The sequence below is a fragment of the Nerophis lumbriciformis genome, linkage group LG05 (assembly GCF_033978685.3).
Source record: "Nerophis lumbriciformis linkage group LG05, RoL_Nlum_v2.1, whole genome shotgun sequence".
NCBI classification, from domain to species: Eukaryota; Metazoa; Chordata; class Actinopteri; order Syngnathiformes; family Syngnathidae; genus Nerophis; species Nerophis lumbriciformis.
The window spans coordinates 41,037,833-41,059,528 of record NC_084552.2 but is presented as its reverse complement, the minus strand read 5'-3'; the positions used below and the strand labels follow the sequence as shown (position 1 = coordinate 41,059,528).

Genomic DNA, 21,696 nt, shown 5'->3' with positions numbered 1-21,696 from the left:
TTTTTGCGGAAGTTGAATGAGATGTGTGTGTACAACATTTCCCAGGGATGATGTTACTGTTACACATCCAGTGGAAATCATGGGTCAGCCAAGACAACATCAAATCAGCATCACCAAAGAATGCAACTACACAGGATCAGGTAAAACTGCAATTAGTTAAGAGGCAACTAGTCACGATCAAGAAAGTCTGCAGTTAGTCCAGATTTAAACTAGTCAGGATCAGTGAAGAGTGAAGTCTATAGAGAAGACTGCAACTAGTCAGTACTAGGAGAGCAACCAGCCAGGATTAGTCCCATGGAGCAAAGACGGCAACTAGCCAGGACTAGGACTGCAACACATCAAGATGAGAGAAGACTGTGACTTGTCAAGATCAGCAGTCTGAGGTAAATACCGCAACAAGCTAAGATTAGCAGGCTCGGCAAAGACAGGACCTAGTCACAACTTGGATGACATCTAGTCAGGATCAGTTGCATAGGACAAAGACCGCAACTCATCAGGATGCAATTTGTAATGAGCAGGGAAGTCTGCCATTAGTCAAGATCAGCAAACTGGGGACGGGTTGCTTTATTTAAAAATTTGTACCAGCTGTACATCACCCAGAGTCACCCCTGCTTACATCTGACTTTGTTTTAAAAAAGTAACTATCTATTAAAAACCGACACCATTGCCACAACATAAAACCAGTCCTAAGTGCACTTAAGAAAGCCTCAGTAAAAGTAAAGTACTGTAACAGTGAAAAAACATCACACAAAGTGATAATGGGCAGCATATGACAACAACGCCTTGCAGCGAGCAGCTTCTGATCACATAAATGGAGGTTGCAAGCATCTCATCTGGCGCTGTGTTTATGCAGAATATCATGTCACTGTCAGCGTGGCCATTAGAGCAGAACAGAATAGGAGGACGCCAAATGGTGCAGATAAATTAGAGTTCCATCATGCTGACAGACCTCTCACTGGCTTCTTCTGAAAGGTGTCATCGTGCTGTAATGTGATTGCTGTTAGCTGGACAATAATATGGCTTTTATGGAGCCCACCTGCGGTTACTCAACAGATATGTTACCTGCATGCAAATCATCTTCACAGAGTGTTCCTGAATGCGCCGGGACGACAGCTTCTCTGGCTTTGTGACACCGGTCCATCCTGAGGCCTTTTCTGTGGTGTTTGTCTTCTGATTTGCTGTCAAAGAGACATGCCGGAGATTTGTGGAGCACACAAATGGATAACCTCAGTGGCTTTTAAAGCAGTCAGACACACACAAACATAGACATACCATTTGATTAGATAATTTCTCCTTTAAGAATGTGTTTAGACACACACAGTATAAATGTCTTGGTAAGGTGATTTATTAAATTTCAAAAACAACTGGGAGTTTGACCATGTTGGACCGCAGAACATGTTTTATACTTTGTTTCAGTGGGGCACAACTGTAAGTTTATTTTAATAAAATAGTCCAAACAAATTGTGGAATGGGCAAATGTGGGCTCTAATGCTCTTGGCCGAAACACTTGGATTACCGACCTGCTCAACTTTACGCCTACTTTGTTACGATTGGTCAGAAGTTGAGGCTTAAATCTCCCACCACCGCCAGTGGTCACAGAGAGAAATACGGCCCCTGAATGGGTTACGTGCTAGGTGTTATTAGTACACTGAACAGTGGTTATAATTGAATCAATATTACAAAAATTGGCATCCAACTTTGTTTTGCTCTCAAAACATTTTTCTGTGAAGTTACGAGAGCAGAGGAGCAGTGAAAAAACTTAATTTTTCTATGACTTCCTTACTCTGTTGTAGTTTAATACAGATAATTAAAAACAGAATTGAGCAGTGGTCGCCAGTTGCCATACACGGTCTACCTACAGTTTTGTCTGGAGGAATTCAAAAGATCGCGTGGAAATCTTGTGAAGTTCTGGTACCGTACACAAGATTTGGGAATTGCATAAAAATTGAAGTAGGAAAAACTTAACGCACCGACCTTATGGTGTGGCACTTCAACATCATAAAGAACAAGAATACAACATTTAAAAATATTTATATACCTAAGTTTCAAAAGTTGGAGCAGAGCCCTCCTATAAAGGATCTTTGGCTAGCATGTGTTGCAGTTGATGCTTAAAAATAGCCAATGTCTCCTGTCATAAAGGATCTTTGACTTGTGTTTTTACAGTAGGTTTTTAAAACAGAAGAGTGCTCCTGTTATATAGAGGGTATTTGACTTGTGTTTTGTATTATGTCCCAAAAAACTGAAGAGCGCTTCTGTCATATAAAGAGGCTCTTTGACTAGTATTTTTGCAGTAAGTCCTTAAAACTAGCTGAGTGCCTTGTCATAAAGAATTTGTTTGACTAGCGTTTTTGCTATAGGTCCTTAAAAACTACAAAGCGCTCCTGTAACATAGAGCAGTGGTCCCCAACCTTTTTGTAACTGCGGACCGGTCAACGCTTGAAAATTTGTCCCACGGACCGGGGGGATTTAAAAAAAAAAAAAAAGTTTTTTATTTATTTTTTTTTTTTTTCATAAAAAAATACAATCATATGTGCTTACGGACTGTATCCCTGCAGACTGTATTGATCTATATTGATGTATAATGTAGGAACCAGAAATATTAACAGAAAGAAACAACCCTTTTGTGCGATTGAGTGTGAATGAGTGTAAATGGGGGAGGGAGGTTTCTTGGGTTAGTGCACTATTTGTAAGTGTATCTTGTGTTTTTTATGTTGATTACATTTTTTTTTTTTTTTTTTTTTTTTTTTTTTTTTAAATTTCTTGTGCGGCCCAATACCAATCGATCCACGGACCGGTACCGGGCTGCGGCCCGGTGTTTGGGGACCACTGCCATAGAAGATCTTTGACTAGCATTTGATGACGTAGGTGCTTAAAAACAGTGTTTTGCTGCTGTCATATAGAAGATCTTAGTCCTGTGTAAACAATTGACTTGTGTTTTGATGGATTATATTTAGAATTTATTGACGACTTCATTATCCATTTGGTGAGGTAGTAATGTGAAGATACGGTTGATGAGTGTCCCTTTTAACAAAAAAAAAAGGACAGAAGATAGTTGAGGAAAAACATCACCACAAGACCCTTGCATGCCCGGTTGTGTGGATGCAGGTGTTTGCATTTAATTGTACAACCCCAAGGCTAGCGTGCATGCATCATGGCACCAATTGGACAAATCGCACTGATAGCTGTCACCAAATTGAGTTTGCTTCGACAAAGAGGAGTCATCAGAGGTTTTTACCGGTGAGCTGCAGCTGTGTCAAGAAAATTGTTGTTGTTTCCAACTCATAAAAAGTATAAGTACACCTATAGCAGAGTCAGACCTTCTTCTTATCAGCATGAATCCATCCAAACATGCACAGGTGGTTCCAATTCAAAATGGCTAATAACTTTGGGACTCACGTACAATGTTTTTAGCTCACAGATGGCCGCACGGTCGCAGTCGTGATAGCCGGTCAGAACCTCCGTGGCCCTCACTAATGAGTCCAGGCATCTGTCATCTGACGCTGGAGGATGCCACATGCAGTCTGGCCCCTCTGAAAGCAGAGTTAATGTGTTAATTAGCTCTCCATAATGGCTTCCTCATTGTTGTGCCTTTTGGGGGTCCTGTGAGGTTTGATTTGTTTTTAGAATGGCATGGTGTGCCAAATCAAATGCTCTCTCTTAGGTTGTATATGGCCAGTGGGCCTCAGGATGCCCATCCTTTGTTTAGGGTACTTTCTGCTTTGTGGCTACTGCCTCCAGTGCCCTGGACAATACTAACACCACTGTTACCTTAGCACTCTTCATTTTCTCAAGCTCTTCCCTCAGCCCTTGGTATTTCTTCAGCTTTTTTCGCCTTCCTTTTTCCGGATGTTGCTATCACTAGTTGAATAGCCCCTGTTTAATTAACAGCACTTTTGTTTTATCTCAAAATTAATAGTGCAGCGTGTGAGGTATTGCATTTTCCTAATATGGAGGCTATTGTTAAATGTAAATGGTAAATATGTATTGATATTTTTGCGGGGGAGTAGCAGTAAATGTAAGCAGTGATGCATCCATCCGTCTTTTTTGTGAATCCGTCTTGTCTCATAAATAAAATTCCATGCATCATGTGAATTAGCATGTCAGGAATTGATGGAGTGAGGAGGACGATGCCAGCATACCTTTTACTTTTTGTTTTACATTTTGTCCATTTCATGTTAAGATAGAAACCTTAAATGGCTTATAATATCACCCTTGTCTCTAATGATAAAAAACATATTCTATGTGTAATTATATTTCAAAGTTAACACACAACACATCATTATCGTACTTCAACAGTGTTGCCAAATTGCCGACTTTGTAGCTAAATCTGGCGACTTTTCAAATCCTTTTGGCGACTTTTTTTGGGAACAGCTACTAGCAACAAACCTGGCGACTTTTTCCAGTGTTATTGGAGGCTTTTCTTGTGTCTTGGAGACTCTGAGGTGAAAGCACACTGCAGATACTGTCCTCAACGAGCAGTGGCGGGTGCTGCCGTGAGTCCCTCCCCCTTTCCAAAGCACTCACAAACAGTCAGTATAACTGCAGCTAGTGCTGCAGCTGCGCGAGCATTGCGGAGACCCTCACCACTCAAAGTCCAGACTGCAAATGATTTGCGCATGCGTGAAGCCGCTGCAATTCCTGCCCCGCCTGACAAAGCGAGAGTAAATTTTAAATACAAATATTTCTTCACTGTCACGCCAAAATAAATTACTGCAGCGTCCCAATCATTTGTTAATGGGCCAGTTAATAGATACATTTTTCAGTGCATTTCACAACCCTCCAGTCTTTGATTTGATACAAAATTGGATTAGATTTAAAGAACACAAACTAAGAATCAACAAAAGTTTATTTGCTGTTCTAATCATACTTAGCATTTTTTAAACTCACTTGTTATCTCTCCCACAATGTATTTATCTCTCTTACAGCGGACATTGCAAAAAATTATGCAAATGAGGCAATAACGTCATCTAGCGACTTTTAGCTACTTTTACGACAGCCAATAGTTACTTTTCTTACTTAGTTCACTTTGGTAATAACAGGGGATTTAATAGTGCATGTAGATGTAGCCAATGACAGGCATGCTAAAAAACTCGGTGCTGTCTGTGAAATGTTTGGTCTAACTCAGCATGTAAACGAGCCCACCCAAAGCAGAGGGCACACGCTGAGTTTGAGTTTGAGTTTATTTCAAACATGCATGCATACAACATGATGCATCACAATTTCCAGTTTTTCTTTTCAATATGTTCGAAAAGGAGTAGGAAGAAGCAGAGCTTATCCTACCTCTTTCCCTTTACATAGCAGTTGCTAAAACTTTTGTTCACTTCCTATTCTCAATTTATTCACAATGTACTCCATAAGTAATAACATTAAACAATAAATAAATGATTATTAAAGTAAGTTGTATTTCATATGGTGAGATAAATAAGATTATCATAACATTCAGAATGTTTATCATGGTTCTTCTTCTTTGTACTTTGAAAACACTTTAAATTTGAATAGTTTCTTGAATTGGATCATATTGGTACACTGTTTGATTTCTTTGCTTAATCCATTCCATAATTTAATTCCACATACTGACATACTAAAGGCCTTAAGTGTTGTACGTGCGTACAAATGTTTTCAATTAAATTTCTCTCTAAGGTTATATTTCTTTTTTTTGTTGTTGAGATGAATTGTTGTACGTTCTTCGGTAGCAGGTTATAGTTTGCCTTGTGCATAATTTTACCTGTTTGCAAATTCACTATCACACTCTTGATTTGATCAGAACTAAGGGCTCTTGCTATTTCAAATGTGATTGTTGTAGATGTTGCTTTATTGCAGGGGTGGGCAATTAATTTTTACCGGGGGCCGCATAAGCAACCCGAGCACTGCTGGAGGGCCACACCGACAATATTTCAATTAAATTTTGCTCAATATTATTTTTGATATACCGTAAGATAAATAATAATAATAATAATTTCCTTTAACCTAACTTAACTTTATACCAAAGCAGATTGCTTTTGATGGTTTTACTTTTAACACTGTCTTACACAACACTTCCTGATGTATAATACAATGCAAAAATGTCAATTTCTGCACAGGGTTAATTTCTGTCACTTTATCCTGCATTATCCAACATTTTTCCCCGTCAGATTTGGACAACTATATGTTGTTAAAAATTGTTTTTAATCATATTTTATTTTATATTGTTTTTTATATTGGTTTTATATGTAATTATTTTTTGTTTTTATTCAGTCATTGGTGGAGCTAAGGATAATATTTGAATATTGTTTTTAATATTGTTGTGCAGCACTTTGGAAACATTTTGTTGTTTAAATGTGCTATATAAATAAAGTGGATTGGATTGGATTGTCACACCTGCCAGATTGTCCCATTTCAGTCCTAACATGTCCAAACACGCATTTACCTATGTGAACAAGTCATTACGTGTGGTTGTCTCTTTAATTGACTGCATGGCTGCCAGCTCCTCCGTGATTTGAAAGTCTGCAGTTATCCCACGTAAGAAGATGAGCAGCTGGGCGGTGTCACGTACATCGCAGCTCTCATCCAAAGCCAGCGAAAAACAGTCAAAGTCTCCGGGCATACAGCGCAACAGAGTCCAATAAGCACTCCTTAATAAACTCTCCGTCAGAAAACGCCTTACTTTTTCTGGCGATTTTTTGAGAAATGACAAAACTTGTCCTGACGGCTGCATCTATGGGAGTGTGAAATTTGTCAAAAAGTCCTTGTTGGGTTTGCAGTTTTACCATCAACGCATCAGCCTCCCTTGCGCGCGCTTCATCAGACAGATTCCGGTATTTTTCCTCGTGCTTCGTCATGTAGTGGCGATTCAAATTATATTCTTTCAACCCAGCAACCTGTGTACCACAAATTAAGCACACGGCTTTACCTTTATTTTCTGTAAAGAAATACTTGGCAGTCCATGTCTTGTTGAAAACACGGCATTCGTCAACAACTTTTCTCTTTTTAGCGTCTCGGGGGTGACCGTGCATCACTTGTCGCTGTGCACCTTCACTCACAGGTTACACCCGGACATACACCCATAAATAACACTTTTCAAAATAAAATCAGGACACTTGTATTACACGCACGACAGAGATGTTTTTTAAACTTTATTTTTTAATTTGTGATTGCCTCTGTTCACATTCACTCACAATCACGCACGCGCATACGTCCACACGGAAGTAATACAAATAACTCTTTTCAAAACAAAAGCAGCACCGTTGTATTGCACACTCGACATGATACTTTTTAAAATGTATTTTGTAATTTATGATTGGCCTCACGCGGCCCGCAGAATGCCCAGGTCTGCTTTATTGGATCATTTCTGTGTTTTATTCAACTTGTCTGTTAGGCTATGTCTACACTAAGCCGGATAACCCCTTAAATGAATAATTATTTAGCCTAAGCCCTGTTTCAGCCTCACTAAATCACCGTTTAAGGTTCCCGTCCTCAGACAATTTTTTACACGGGTAAGTGCGCCGTCTATTTCTTGAATCTCCGGCTCTTAGCTTTGTATGGACTCATTGACTGAGATTGGAGAGAAAGTGATTCCAGAAAAAACGCGCCCCACACAGGAAGTGACATCAGAAAGAACGCACCACAGCCAGCTTCATTACAACTCGTTCGGTAACTCGGCGGCAACCACTAGAAAGATGGAGGCCTGTCATCCAGACATGCCCGTGTGTCTCCTTCTTGTACATGTACAGGCACTTTTGGAAATCACACATCAATACCTTAAGAGAAGGAAACCGGCGATTACATCTATTTCTGATACAACACATCTCAGACGGCAACATAGCAATGGTGAGCGACAGTTTTGGATAAGCCCTGGAAGAACGGCAGCCTGGTGGGATATGTTTGTCACCGAGTGTGTTGTGTCAGAGGAACGGCAAGAGAACTTTCGATTGTCCAGGTCAGCTGTGATTCTACTTGGTGAAAAACTGTGTCCATTTGTCGATTGAGAGACGACAATGCGGGCTCCCGTAAACAAGGGAAGACTACGAAAAATAGCGAATGCATTTGGACTGGCAAAGCAGTTATTGTCTGCGATGTATGTCGAGCGATTACTCAACGTCTAGTTTTGTACTCTATAACTATTGTGAAGCCATGAAGTGGTTGCAGCCGTCATGTACGACCGCCAATTTCAGCCTACAAGCACAGTGTCCTGTTGTTTGTTGTTGTAAAATGTTCTTTATCCCATTGTTCACTTCCAAACGTCCATTAAAGATATGATTCATGTATGATGGCTCAGGTGTGATTCACTACAATAGTCTAACAGCTGCTGATGACAGTCATAACAGTCTTGGGTGTGCCGTACCTGAGCGCTGCCTTTGACACGGTTGACCACACTATCTTATTGCAGACGTTAAAAAAGTGGGTGGGAATATCTGGTTCTGCTCTTAACTGGTTCAAGTCCTATCTCGATCACAGGACATGCTTAGTTAAAATTGGTAAATGTGTCTCTGACCTAATAGGTAAGACCTGTGGGATTCCTCAGTGCTTAATTATGGGACCCCTATTGTACAACTTGCATGTGCGTTGCATTACGTTAAAGTTATTTTCTAATAGTCTGTTTATTTTTATCATAATAGTTAACTGTTTTCCTTGCGTAGTTCAAGTAAATCTGGTTGACTCACCAAAAGAGCCCATTCCAGAACCAATCCATACATTTTTGTCTGTCCAACCACGGAAGGCACCACACAATGTCAACCAATCAGAAGCAACATAAGGCAGTTGGTTGTGCTTTATTCAAATAAGATGTAAATGCATTGGCCATTAATTGTTGTTTACTTTCTTTTTAGTATCCATAAACCTCATTGGGAGTCCCGAAAAGTTTTATTTTTTCTAAAACCTTTTTCTCTAAAATGTTGTTTGGGGGGATTCTTACCTAAAAAAAAAAAAAATTAAAAACTGTCTTTCTTAAACCGCACAATACTGGTCCTGTGGTTGTAGGAGACGTCCCAAAACCTCATCAGGAGTCCCGACAAAACCCGAAAATGGCAGAAAAGGTATATTTTTTCAAAACTTTTTTCATTAAAACAATGTAAATGGGGACCCTTACCCAATATTTTTTTAACTGTTTTTCTTTAAGGACACAATACTGTTCCTATAGTTGTGTGAGACGTCACAAAACCTCATCGGGAGTCCCGACAATACCCCAAAAGGGCAGAATTTTTATTTTTTTTCCAAAACTTTTTTTCGCTTAACTGTCTAACTGTGTTGGCCCTGGGATGAGGTGGCGACTTGTCCAGGGTGTACCCCGCCTTCCGCCCAAATGCAGCTGAGATAGGCTCCAGCACCCCCGCGACCCCGAACGGGACACGCGGTAGAAAATGGATGGATGGATGTCTAACAGTTACAGTTTGTTTTGCTAAGTTTTGCCAAGTTATGTTATGCTAAGTAAATCAACAGTAGCAATAATTACTTTTACACCTGTGTTTTGTTACTTTGCACTATTGTAATAGATGACGTTGCATTGAATGCATCGCGTCACGTCGCATCGCTGTGGCATTTAGTCGCTTTGCAAGGTAAAAAGAGTATGATCAAATTTGACCTATTGTCATAGTACCCAGCCAAAATTAATGTCTTGAAATAGTGGTTGCAATAATAAAATCCACAACCCGTTTTGTAGAGAAAAAGCCAAAAGTGAAGAAAAAAACATCCACAATGCATCTCGTGGTCTTCCATGGTTTGTCCCTCGGCCACATCTCTTGATTTTAATTAGTTCAGACTTTTGTGAATTTTTTTTTTAATGGGACGTCTTTTAATCTCTATACTTCCCCCCTCCTCTTTGTGCCACCCACCCCAAAGAAGAAAGATATTGTTCCTTTTACTGCGCTCGGGCTTCCCATTTGATTGCTTATCTCTTTTATTAGCTTGATGCTATTACTGGCACGGCTTCTCAGCTTTCATTATCCCTTTTTATGCCGCAATCCTCCCCTAACCCCCAACCCCCGCCTCTACCACTGGAATTGTTATCGAGTTCATCTTGTCGCGTTGTTTATGCGTGATTGATTTGCGGGCTGACGTTGCCCTGCACCGACTTGGCGCCCTGACAAGGTTACTTATTCGGCCGTGATGATAGACATCTTTATTAGTGTGAAGGGAGTGCTTTGAAAATCTTCAAGTGCAGGCAGAAGAGCATCTTAAGCCACCAACAGCCACGCCACCCAAAACCATCCATCACTGCTTGGTTGACGGCCCAAGTTCAGCCCGTTTTCCCTCTTTTTCACAAAGATGAGGCCGGGTTTGGCTTTGGAAAGTTGGCTGATAGAGCAATAAAATGGTGAAAAATTAAACCAAAATGATACAGATATGATATCTCTATTTTCCTTCTTTTGAGTAAATCAATGTTTTTTGTGGAGCTTTTCATGAAACGTCCTGCTAATGTGGGTTGCATTTGTTTCTAACCAGCACTTTAAAAATGCACATAACTCAGATAACTCCATGCAAACAACGTATCCTATATGGTGCCAACCTGGCTCTAAAAAATAGTAAAAACAGATCAGGCTTTTTTTCTAGGTATGTAACGATATCAAAAACTCATGGTACGATATTGTCATGGTATTAGGCTCACGGTACGATATTATTGTGGTATTGTCCAAAAACAAAGGCTTGGTAAAAATGTCATATGGTGTGTAAAATGAAATGTCAGGAATGTTTAGGAAATTAGGATAAACACGATGATTGATTGATTGATTGATTGAAGCTTTTATTAGTAGATTGCACAGTACAGTACATATTCCGTACAATTGACCACTAAATGGTAACACCTGAATAAGTTTTTCAACTTGTTTAAGTCGGGGTCCACTTAAATTGATTCATGATACAGATATATACTATATATATACTATCATCATAATACAGTCATCACACAAGTTAATCATCAGAGTATATACATTGAATTATTTACATTTACAATCCGGGGTGTGGGATGTGGAGGGGGGTGGGGTGTTGATATCAACACTTCAGTCATCAACAATTGCATCATCAGAGAAATGGACATTGAAACAGTGTAGGACTGACTTGATAGGATATGTACAGCAAATAATTATGCTGGAGCATCCACTGTTTACACACAATTATTGAAAAATAAAACAAAACTTACATTTGAGTGTATTTAAAGTGACAATGTAAACATCCAGGGTAGAAAGTTTATAACAATAATGTTCACTTTAGTGTATTTTTAGTGTCTTCTTTTTAGAAATGTTAATACCTCACAAATGTATGTTTAGCTTCGCTGACTTCCTGCAATGATCAGTGTCCCCGCTACCAGCGGGTGCTTTCCCTGCGCACGGTCTGACGTAACCGACTGGCTCTGTGATGGCTTGGAAACGCTCGAGACGAAATTGGCGCAGACTTATTTACCTCCGCGAAAGAGGTTATTTTTTTAGCTATGGTTTGTTTGTTAGCAACATAACTCAAAAAGTTAAGGAAGATTTTGATTAAATGTCCGAAAAAGAACCATTCCTCTTATCTACTACAGACACACTCCCGAATGCTTTCCCTTTTTTTCCTCGTTTCACGCCCCCACATTGCTGGTCCTGCGCTACGCAAAAGATTTTGGGAAATTTTGTTTATTTTCAGCCCGGCCAACGCAAGACAAATCCTGCAGGACCAATCAGCAAGGTCTCCTGGTAGAGAATTATGCAAGCATTTTAATGGTACTCACAGCTCAAAATCGGCGGAATGACGTGTGTCGGTTTTTGCGCCAGAACTCTTCATCTGACCTATGAGACACAGGTTACCTAACCCTGGTTTAAGACACAGATTACCTTGTTTTTGTTTATTAAAGCTTCTACTTCCGAAATGTTGAACATATAAGGGTAGAAATGTGTCAAAACAGGCAACCCTGCTGTGTTGTCACAGTGCTATTATTTTTCTGATGAATACACCATCTAATGCTGACAACGTCGGCATTCACAGTGGAACCTCGATTTACGAACCCCCTCTTTTTGCGTCCTTTTCGGTTTACGAATGTTTACATCGCTCCAAATATGCCTCTGTGTGCAGTCCATGTCTCGGCGTACTAATGCCGAGAGGTACAAGCGATAGAAAATTGATGGTTGGTTGGATGGATGGATGCTATGGGACCCTTAAGCGCCACCAGGCAAACATTTTTTTACAGGGGCACAAAGAGGCCCGTTGACCATTTGCTTAGTGATTATAACCCCAGATTTCCACTGGATTTTGAACGCCGCAGTAAAGCAAACCACAAACAGTTAATTCTGTCCATCCAGAGGAGTAAAAGAAAATAAACTTGGTCCTGCCATTCTAGATACATAACGGCTGCTTTACGGCAAGACCGCAGAACATCTTGAGCTTTGCCGGTCATCAGAACCCACGGCACTGACTTGACTTGACTCTAGAAAAATACAACAGTTTTGCCTTGCAGAACGACAACTGTGTGACGTATCAGTAAAGGGCAAAGAATACTTCAGGTGTAAAATTTAACGTGAAGCGCCCTGTCATTTATAATTTGACATTTTACAAGCTATTACTTTTTAAGCGTGTCTCACATGTCTGCAGTGGCATGTCTCCGGGCCGGACTTAAACAGTTATGATACAAGGCAAGGTGCAGCAAAAAAATAAATACATGGAGATTTAAACAACCGTCCATCGATCAGCCCATAAATGGCCCTACCAGGAAAACTCTCGGTACTCCTGATGGCCAGTCTGTCCCTGTGGTCTACTATTTTTTTTTCACACAGCTGAGTGACATCTTTCTATCTGGACCAAGACATATTTAAAACAATTTTATTGTTGCCCAACTTTTTCAGTAATTACGGGGTCTTATTTTGACCTGTGCATCTATAATGGACATTATGGTAACAACTCCGGGTACTCCGGCTTCCTCCCACCTCCAAAGACATGCACCTGGGGATAGGTTGATTGGCAACACTAAATTGGCCCTCATGTGTGAATGTGAGCGTGAATGTTGTCTGTCTATCTGTGTTGGCCCTGTGATGAGGTGGCGACTTGTCCAGGGTGTACCCCGCCTACTACCCGAATGCAGCTTAGATAGGCTCCAGCACCCCCGCGACCCCGAACGGGACAAGCGGTAGAAAATGGATGGACGGATGAGTAACGACTGCACTCCAGGCCAAAAACATACTGGATACTTCTGTCTATTGTGTTCATTCTCTCAACACTTTTTTTTGAGTAAACCATTATTTTACTCACAATTTACCTTGTAAGACTTTTTATTAGTCATATTTTTCCCTGTGCTTATATAATGATCATCACAGTAATGAATATACATTTCTATAGTTGCGTATCCTTAAGGTGTAATTAATACCTCCAAAATGAAGAGCCCGTTAACCATTATACATACTTACTAAAAATTTCACTGACTTTTTTTTATCTTTTACGAGTTAAACGGGCTTTAATTATTCAGAGACATTAAAGTTTAAAATGTGCTGGCTTTGAAATAAAGGTCATTGCCCTTTAGACAATATTATCTCAAGCGCTTTGAGGGACGTGGGAATGGATTTTTGAGAAAGTCAAACAGAACATTGAATATTTTTGCTAATTTTATATTATAAATGAAAGGAATGTCAGTAATGTGAGGGTCATGATAGAACAGCTATTGACTGACTATTTCCCAAATATGCTTCCAGGGAGCATATGTGCATAGAATTTGTGGATGTTATGATCTGTTGCGATGTATAGCTGCTTCTGCCGAAATGTTATGCAATGTCATCCATCCATTTTCTACCGCTTGTCCCTTTCAGTGTTGCGGGGGGTGCTGGAGCCTATCCCAGCTGCAGTCGGGCAGAAGGCAGTGTACACTCTGGACAAGTAACCACCTCATCACAGGGCCAACACAGATGTACAGACAACTTTCACACTCGCATTCACACACTAGGGACCATTTAGTGTTGCCAATCAACCTATCCTCAGGTGCATGTTTTTGGAGGTGGGAGGAATCCGGAGTACCCGGAGGGAACCCACGCAGTCACGGGGAGAACATGCAAACTCCACACAATAAATGGGAATTGCCCTCTTTTGGAATTTTGCCTATCATTCACAATCCCTTTATTTAAGACAAGCACTTGTGACTTGTGTATGTATGTATGTATGTATGTATGTATGTGTGTGTGTGTGTGTGTGTGTGTGTGTGTGTATATATATATATATATATATATATATATATATATATACAAACAAACCCCGTTTCCATATGAGTTGGGAAATTGTGTTAGATGTAAATATAAACGGAATACAATGATTTGCAAATCCTTTTCAACCCATATTCAATTGAATGCACTACAAAGACAAGATATTTGATGTTCAAACTCATAAACTTTATTTTCTTTTTGCAAATAATAATTAACTTAGAATTTTATGGCTGCAACACGTGCCAAAGTAGTTGGGAAAGGGCATGTTCACCACTGTGTTACATCACCTTTTCTTTTAACAACACTCAATAAACGATTGGGAACTGAGGAAACTAATTGTTGAAACTTTGAAAGTGGAATTCTTTCCCATTCTTGTTTTATGTAGAGCTTCAGTCGTTCAACAGTCCGGGGTCTCCGCTGTCGTATTTTACGCTTCATAATGCGCCACACAGTTTCGATGGGAGACATGTCTGGACTGCAGGGGGGCCAGGAAAGAACCCGCACTCTTTTTTTAACGAAGCCACGCTGTTGTAACACGTGCTGAATGTGGCTTGGCATTGTCTTGCTGAAATAAGCAGGGGCATCCATGAAAAAGACGGCGCTTAGATGGCAGCATATGTTGTTCCAAAACCTGTATGTACCTTTCAGCATTAATGGTGCCTTCACAGATGTGTAAGTTACCCATGCCTTGGGCACTAATGCACCCCCATACCATCACAGATGCTGGCTTTTGAACTTTGCGTCGATAACAGTCTGGATGGTTCGCTTCCCCTTTGGTCCGGATGACACGATGTCGAATATTTCCAAAAACAATTTGAAATGTGGACTCGTCAGACCACAGAACACTTTTCCACTTTGCATCAGTCCATCTTAGATGATCTCTAGCCCAGAGAAGCCGGCGGCGTTTCTGCATGTTGTTGATAAATGGCTTTCGCTTTGCATAGTAGAGCTTTAACTTGCACTTACAGATGTAGCGACGAACTGTATTTAGTGACAGTGGTTTTCTGAAGTGTTCCTGAGCCCATGTGGTGATATCCTTTAGAGATTGATGTCGGTTTTTGATACAGTGCCGCAGTATTTATTGCCACCTTTCCCAACTTCTTTGTCACGTGTTGCTGGCATCAAATTCTAAAGTTAATGATTATTTGCAGAAAAAAAATGTTTATCAGTTTGAACATCAAATATGTTGTCTTTGTAGCATATTCAACTAAATATGGGTTGAAAATGATTTGCAAATCATTGTATTCCGTTTATATTTACATCTAACACAATTTCCCAACTCATATAGAAACAGGGTTTGTACATACACACACACACACACACACACACACACACACACATATATATATATATATATATATATAGTTTAAAACTAATTTGACCCCTTTTTAAACCAGTTGATCTGCCGTCTCTTCTTTTCTGCGTTGCCCCCCTCTCCTGTGTGGAGAGGTTATCAGGTGACCACAGATGAAGTGCTAGCTGTTCAAAGTCAGGACCCGGGGTGGACAACTCCTCTGTATATCAGCTGCTGACTCTTCTCCATTCAAGATGATCCCCTGCTGGTGCCACCATGGACTGTACTCTCACATTATTAACCGTATCCACTCGGCATCCATTGCACCGGTCGCCCCACATCTGCGGTCCTCCACATCTGCGGTCCCCTCCAAGGTTTCTCATTATGCCCATTGGGTTGAGTTTTGTCTTGCCCTGATGTGGGATCTGAGTCGAGGATGTCGTCGTGGCTTGTGCAGCCCTTTGAGACACTTGTGATTAAGGGCTATATAAACAAACGTTGATTTGTAGGTCGAGATTCCACTGTATGCAAACATGCGTCACCTTTTTAATGTAACATCCAGGTGGGTCCTTGTCTTACACTGATACCTCAGATGGCCGATACAATAATTGTTTCAGGTCATACTGGCTCAGATGTCCCCTGGGTCAAAAGTATGCGTCAAGTGTTGGGGAACCTTGGTGAGACAATGTCATCACAGCATTAAGTATTTATAAATCACCCGGGTTCCTAACTGTTAGCAGCAGTGTTGCCAAGTCCGCTTATTATAGGCGACTTTGGGCTTATTTTTTTTAAAGTCGCTTGCAAAGTTCAAGGGTCACAAGCTGCAATTTTTTGGGGCTTGTTTTTGAACGTGTCGTTGCTTTTTTGGGCTTACTTTTTTTTACCCTCACTATTAAGCAAAACAGGACTTAGTTTGTCCTTTTCTACACATTGTTACCTTGTGAATGTGCCACCGGTCAATTGCACGCCCCCAATATTGGCATGCAAATAAAGCATATGCAACTGTGCCAGACCCAGACTGACAGTGAAACAAGTGACGAGGAAGGAACCGACAGAGGACGCAGTAAATGTGGAGAACGTAGTAAACATATCACATAAAATATTGACGGCATTATGTAAATATTTAATCACACTTTCTTCACTTTTCATAGATTGAACCCAGTTTTCTCACATTTCGTTAATTTTCTTCACATTTGAGGTATAAATTAAACATTTAATCGAAATGTTGAATCTGAATGTGTGTGCTCTATCTCAGTGTTTTTCAACCTTTTTTGAGCCAAGGCACATTTTCTGCGTTGAAAAAATCTGGAGGCACACCACCAGCAGAAATCACTAAAAAAACGAAACTCAGTTGACAGTAAAAAGTCGTCGTCGCAATTGTTGGATATGACTTTAAACCATAACCAAGCATGCATTACTATAGCCTTTGTCTCAAAGTAGGTGTACTGTCACCACGTGTCACATCACGCCGTGTGAGTTTTTTTCTGTTTTCCTGTGTGCAGTGTTTTAGTTTTTCTCTTGCGCTCCTATTTTGGTGCTCTTTTTTTGGTATTTTCTTGTAGCAGTTTCATGTCTTCCTTTGAGCGATATTTTCCAGATCTACTTTGTTTTAGCAATCAAGAATATTTAAGTTGTTTTTATCCTTCTTTGTGGGGACATTGTTGATTATCATGTCAGGTTCAGATGCACATTGTGGACGCCGTCTTTGCTGTCGTCCAGCATTCTGTTTTTGTTTACTTTGTAGTTCAGTTCAGTTTTAGCTTGTTCTGCATAGCCTTCCCTAAGCTTCATGCTTTTTCTTAGGGGCACTCACCTTTTGTTTATTTTTGGTTTAAGCATTAGACACCTTTTTACCTGCACGCTGCCTCCCGCTGTTTCCGACATCTACAAAGCAATTAGCTACCGGCTGCCATCTACTGATATGGAAGAGTATTACAAAGTGACTCTGCTGAGTTTTAGACAGCACCGACACTCAACAACAACACATCATTTGCGGACTATAATTACTGGTTTGCAAAAAATATTTTTAACCCAAATAGGTGAATTTAGATAATCTCCCACGGCACACCAGACTGTATTTCACGGCACACTAGTGTGCCGCGGCACGGTGGTTAAAAAACACTGCTATCTAAATGTTTAATCTCGATGTTACATCAACATTTTTCAATTTAAATGTTAAATCTAAATATTTAATCTAAATCCAGCGTTAAATCTAAATGTTAAATTATATGCAGAATATTACTTTAAGAATTAAATAAATAAAAAATGTCGTAAAGCTGTGATATTTGAAGTGTGATGTGGTGAGGGAGGACTGTAAATAATAAATGTAATTGTCCAAATATAGATGTTGAATCTAAATTTTGAGTCCAAATTTACACGTTGAATTTAAATGTTAAATCTAAATGTTGAATCTAAAGGTCAAATCTAAATATTAAATTTAAAGGTCTGGCTATGTGTAAAGCGAAACATTTTGAAAATATGCAAATATCCCACCGTTCCTACGCCTCCCAGCTCACACAGACCCACCCCCATCTCTGACTGCCTGTGCTGTCACCTGTGTATGTGGATGTCCAGTGAGGAGAAGAACCAAAACATGGACACCTGAATAATAACAGATTAATGCCAATAACGATACATGTCCGTGTGTGCATTGTATGTCGCATAAAGACATGAAAAAATTAAAAAGCAAGATGATCAAACAGCGGTGACATCTATACTTTCGCATCAGACATCATGGATGTAGCCGAGGAAAATAACACTTCTAACATGTCTCTCACTGTTCGTGAACTGAGTCAGTGTGCATGAATATATATTTGTATGTCTTTCATCATTTTGCTGCCTTGTTACTTAATGGTGGTGTCCATATGAACATTAATTTGCTGTAAATAACACAAGCCATGACCTAGCATCACTTCCGCTCAAGTACATTTGAAAGAGAAATACTAACAGGACAACTATTGTATGTCCGACTCCAGATATACAGATATTTGGTTTTGTTAAGATAAAGTGTTTGGGAATATCGACATTTTCTATTAAGCGTGTCAAACATGGAAAACTTACTGCAGTTATAATACAAGCATTATTTATTAAGGCTTGGAAAAAACGTCTGCTTGAGAGTCAAATTTGTAGTCATAGTTTTTAGGCTACTGTCACAAAATGATGTTTATATGAAATATTGTAAAATATTTTATGAAATCTGCCTCATCATTCATAGCTGTCCTGTACACCTGTTAGGATACCCTCTCTTATGTCCAAGGACACACAAACTCAATTGTGTGCTCACACAACATTCACAACACTTACAAATATGCGTGGGAAAGACCCCTTTACGGCACTACACTTCACTGGCATAAAAACACCAGCACTTAGCATAGACTGTAGGCTATATTTACTCCCCCCTTCAAAGGATATCAACAACAATAACAACAATAGCGAGGCTTTACACAAACACAGCAAACAATATACATAGCCATCCTAACAGGGTAGTCGGATAGACTGCAGGCCCACCGGCCCAGCCTTGTGGATTCTGCCACATGACAGGCTAGACCATTGGCATGGTTAGACCTATTTTAGGGGGGTTGAATGAAGCCTCCCTAAACAATTTGGTGTGATTTTTTTTTTTTTTTTACAAAATAATGCAGAACATCTCAATATAAATATGCAGGAATATGAATTTTATTGACATGGCGTCATGACGTTACACGTCCTGCAATGTTTGCGGAAGTAGACCCGGAAGTAAACATGCTTTAATTCTTGTTGTCTCATTACAGGTGCATTTGTGGCAATTTCAAGGCAATCAAAGTCAACATTTTCTGAACCGCGGAGAAGATTTGAAAGAAGATGTCTCCCGCAATTTTGGGAACATTTGCCTCGATGTCTGCTCGATGTGTTGGCGATCAGTGCTGGAACATTGATTACCGTGAGTTGCTAAAATATTATTTTTGCCTGTTTCTGCTATTTTGTCAACTAATTTATTTTGTAACTGTTTATTTCGGTGAATAATGATTATTATAGTCATTGTGCTACCGGAGCGTGGGAGAGTTCACACTGAAGTTGCATCATGACATTATCTGATTGATTTTTAATATAAAACTCATTATAATGTCTATAATATTGCTGATAGAAAAATTATTTCAATACCGTATGATAAGCAAAGCACACTACTACAGCTTTGCAGTATAAGTGTGCTACTTAAACTTAATTGATGTAGTTTAATATGCTTAGTGTTATTTTAGAGTAGTATTTTGGGGGCTCTGAAGACTGGATGCACTGACAGACTCGCAGTCAAAAAGGTGGAGTTCTAAGGGTGTTTTTTTATCTTCACTTTTATCGTTTTCACCATAAACTGCAGGTTATTGTGATAGTCCATATCACCCATCCCTACTGGCCAGGTGTGGCCAATGGTCTAAATGTCTTAAATTACCAATACAGTAAAAACAGGAAACAAACATTTTGCTTTTCAACCATTTATGTCTTTTGTATTTGCTGTGTAATTCCAATACAGTAACAAGTTGTAAGCAAAAAAATCTTGCAAGTGCAAAAATTCTGAATCAAAGGTTGTGCACAGACAACATATGTTTGGGTGGACATCCAGCCCCTGTTTTCCATGCAAGAAAGTTTCTTTTCCCCAGAACCTCCTCTGTTTTCAGGTCAACTCTGTAGTGCTGTGCAAGTTTGTTTAAACTGCTATCATCTGTACAACGTTTGCAAGTTGCCTGCTAGCTTTTTCATGCAACAACACTGTATGTGTTTGGGCCATCTCATGTTTACTAAAGATGACTAAAGCTTTCTTACACTTCCACTTTCAACCATTTAGATGTATTTAGTGTTTGTTTTGTAATTCTAATACAGTGACAAAAAGTTGTGAGCAAAAATATCTTGCAAGTGCAAACTTTTCGCTCGCATCAAGGAACCTCCTGGGGGCTAAGACCCCCAACACCTCAGTTCTTTAAACCTCGTGACGCCCCTGGGCTAGGCCCTTGTTCAATTGAACCCCCCACCTCCTTTATATATATATATATATTTTTTTTTTTTATTAGTCTGTAATATAGTCCTCCATGTAGAGGGACCTTTAGCGTCTGGGATCTGTCCCTTGAAGGGGAAGGGCTATGAGTTGCTGTGCAGCTGGGGAGGCACAGCTACTTCTTGCTCCAGTGAGGTCTTCTATGACGCCGCTACCAGGCCTCCCTTCTTGGATGACCTCATCAGAGACGTCGCTTCCAGCAAGTCTTCCTGCTCCGGTGAGGTCGTCCTCGACGCCACCAGCAACCCCAGTGGGCCTGCGGACGCCGACAGCCCAGCCCCCTGCTGCTCCAGCTCTGCAGACGCCACCGGTGCAGCCCCCATCATCGTCTCCAGCGGGCTGTTCCACGGCGCCGCCATATTCGTCTTCAGCGGGCCGTCCGACGGTTCAGCCGCCATCCTCGTCTCCAGCGGGCGGTCCCACGACGCCACTATCCACTCTAGTGGGCCCATCGTCTGTGCTTGTCTTGGAGTCAACTCCACGATCCCCAGCTTACCTGCCGCACAAGCGGCCATCAGGCGCCCGCACGCGCCTCCCTCGTCAGCCAAGAGTGTGGCCGCTTGTTCTCCGCACTATCAGCAGCTACTGGGCATGGACGATTGCAGCTGCTGGTACGCTGTGGCCACTGGCGTCTACCGTGGCCGTTTTGTGGCCCCCGCCTTGTCAGTTGCTGCGGCATTTATCTCGCCGCCGCCACCTTGCTCCGCCCCAGTGGCTGCGTGGGCACATGGCCTGTACTGTTGTTCGGCCTTTTGAAGCAGGGGCGCAGTTTGGCGACCCTCCACCATTCCTCCCCTGGTATCCATTATAGGAAGGGGGGCTACTGACAGTTTGGTTATGTTTGGGTTTTCTTGTGTGTTTGTATTTAGAATCACTTCCTGCCCTAGTGCTCTTGTTTTGTCAGTATTTCCTGTTTGGTCTGTGTTTTGAAGCCTTTTTTACTTTCTGTTCCATGTCTTGTCAGCACACCTGTTCCTCGTTTAATTAGTTCTATTTAGTTCCACCCGGGTCCCTCCTTCAGTGCTGGATCATTGTTCCTCTAAGACTGCTGCTGAGTGTGCTGTTTCTATTTGTTCTCTGCTTCCTTGTGAGTAATGAATTGTTTTTTACTTTCATTCCGCCTGCCCTTCTCTGCATCCTTGGGGTCACGATGCAAGCGACGCTCACCAGATTGTGACAATCTTGTCTCATCAGTCTTGTACATATTAGTCTTTAATTACCTGTTTTTATTTTTCGCTAATTGTTATTTAATGTTT

The 21,696-nt window shown here is 40.6% G+C and overlaps 1 protein-coding gene across 7 annotated transcripts in view; it reads left to right on the top strand.

The window, feature by feature from the left end:
- Positions 1-21,696, top strand: part of adgra3 (adhesion G protein-coupled receptor A3) — a 200,043-nt gene that overhangs the window by 78,785 nt on the left and 99,562 nt on the right. For 6 of the 7 annotated variants that reach the window (XM_061960326.2, XM_061960322.2, XM_061960319.2 and 3 more), the window contains one exon: positions 19,188-19,336. The gene's annotated coding sequence lies outside the window, so the exon portion shown is untranslated. Of the gene's footprint in view, positions 1-19,187; positions 19,337-21,486; positions 21,528-21,696 lie in introns of those variants that run through there. The other variant, XM_061960327.2, reaches the window with a different exon arrangement.